We start from the raw sequence: 2,331 nt of genomic DNA, 5'->3' as shown, positions 1-2,331 counted from the left end.
TGTGGGTTACTCTCGCGTCGGGTTGGCGATGACCTGGGGCTCGTGCTCAGCTTTGTGTCTAAGACGGGTCAGAGACTTTGCTCCGGGCAGGTCGGGTAGGCGCGGTCTGCCGATATAGTGTTTATAAATCCTATGTGGAAAACTATGTGCACGTACGGTCCCGCGGAGCTCCATTCCCACGGCACATATACACTACACTAGTCTACGACCGACCTTGACGGGTCCTTTTGTCTTCCCCATGTCAGGCAACCTGCTCCTCAGACTGCCGGGAGCCCCAGAGGTATATTCTTCCCCCATATCTTCCCTGTGTTCGGTTGTGCTGCTCATCAGAGTGGCCAAGAGAGTGGTCCAGCCGGAGGGGAAGGGGGCGCTTCAGCCGGTGGGGAAGGGTGCCTATTCCGCTTCGGGGAAGCCGATGCAAGGGTCGACGATGGTCTGCACTGAAGAACTGGGCAAGTCACCAGTTGTGCAAGCTGGCGACAGGCCGACGGTGGCCTTCTTAGGACCTAGGCGGCGACGACCTCCCGTTTTATACTTTACCTCGATGTTGGCGGTGGCAGGATGGCCACCGACCCGTCGATCTCCGCGTCTTTCTACACCGACCGGGCGCGGTGCCGCCAATGTTGACGGGGATGGCACGACGGCTGGCCTGACCATGGCAACCATGATGCCAGTGCAGTCGTGCTCCCCCACGTTCCTACGTGGAGCAAGCTGTCACTCCTCGGCGAGTTGGCTTGGAATGGTGATTTGTTGAACCATGCGTCGGCTTGGAGTGACAACGGGCACAACTGGGCTAGGTGAGGGTGGAGCAGTGAGTTTCCTCGCTCGTATCCAGCTGGCTCGGCCGGCCACCTACCCGACTTTTATGCCAGAAAAACTGCTCTTTCGGCTAGTCGTATGCCATCAAAAGGGTGGAAAAATGGTGGAAGGAGAAGATAGGGAGCGGCAGAGTGGTGCGATTCTTGCCCGACGTCTGGCCTCCTTAAAATAGCCGGCTGACAGGAGGAGCTTGCCTGGCGTTGTGGTTAATGCCGACCCACTCATGAATGGACGTGTGCCGGACTAGGTTTCTTGGCACACGTACAGGTTTAATGCAGATGTTTGAATGCGGCGATGAGGCGTGTTCAACCTCACATGCAGCGGGACTGTGCCCTCTACATCGGCATGTGGTTAATGCCGACCCACTCATGAATGGACGTGTGTCGGACGATGAACCAACAACGGAGGCAGTGAGAGGTCGCTTCCGCTCTGCGTTAGCTTCAATGTGAAGTGACCGCTCTACATCGGCATGAATGCAGGCAGCTGGCGCGGGATGGGAATGCGCGTGAACGAGGGAGAAGGGGTTTGGGTGGGTCAGGGTGGTCAGAAGCATGCGTTGGTGTTTTTCGGACGCCTCCTAAGCGATTGTCACGTATTTTAAAACCTGGCAATTTGTAATATGACAACTAAACAATCCGACAATTAGGTGCTCGTATTATGTCAATCAAGCCATATTAGAATTGACCATCCAAGTACTTGTTTGATGCATGCAATCATCACGTGTAGATTAGTAAGAAAAAGCCAAAAGGAAAAGAAGAGGATAAGAGGATCGTCAGGGGTGAAGGCGAAATGAAGAGAGAGAGTGAGGGGGGCTTTGGATAGGAGCGTTTTTTATGTGTTGTCACGCCCGCATAGGCTCGTACACACAGCATGGACGTACGTACGGGCCCATGTATTAGTAGATGATTCTGCGCTCTCGTGCATTACCGTGTCTAGGCACGTATATATCTCTGTTCCTCTACTCTCGCACGGCACAGAACCTACCAGCGCCCAACTAGCCAGCATTTTTATTCAATGCATCCCCGCTCCCCTTCCTCCCACCTCAAGTAGTAGCGCAGCGTCTCATCTCTTCAAGTACGCAACAACCATTCTCCCTCCCCCGGACGCTCGTTCTTCCCTTCTCTCCCGGACGCTAGTTCTTCGCCATCCACCTCCCCAAGGATCCTCACCAGGTGTCGCTGATGATCTTGTTCTTCCTCCCGTTGATTTTATGTTTTCTTCTCCTTCTCGCTGCTGTGTTTTACTTGTTCACCAACGTAGATCCTGGAACAAATCCAGGAGCAACGTAGATCGACGTCATGCTAGCTCTCTCTCTCTCTCTCTCTCTCCTTCTCCTTCTTCTTCTTCTTACTGTGTTTTACATGTCCAGCAACGTAGATCCTGTAACAAATCCAGGAGCAACGTAGATCCGGGGCATGCTAGCTCTCTCTCTCTCTCTCTCTCGTTCCTCTTCTTCCTTTGTTTTACTTGTCCAGCAACGTAGATCCTGGAACAAATACAGGAGCAACGTAG

General features: G+C 53.5%; 1 protein-coding gene across 1 annotated transcript in view; it reads left to right on the top strand.

The window, feature by feature from the left end:
• Window positions 1-1,809: 1,809 nt before the first annotated feature.
• The window catches only part of LOC119305007, a 4,576-nt gene continuing 4,054 nt past the window's right edge, over window positions 1,810-2,331 (top strand). The window contains exon 1 of the mRNA XM_037581652.1: window positions 1,810-1,991. The gene's annotated coding sequence lies outside the window, so the exon portion shown is untranslated. The remainder of the gene's footprint in view (window positions 1,992-2,331) is intronic.

This window comes from Triticum dicoccoides, chromosome 5B, assembly GCF_002162155.2.
Source record: "Triticum dicoccoides isolate Atlit2015 ecotype Zavitan chromosome 5B, WEW_v2.0, whole genome shotgun sequence".
Classification (NCBI taxonomy): domain Eukaryota; kingdom Viridiplantae; phylum Streptophyta; class Magnoliopsida; order Poales; family Poaceae; genus Triticum; species Triticum dicoccoides.
This window is presented reverse-complemented; position numbering and strand designations above follow the sequence as displayed.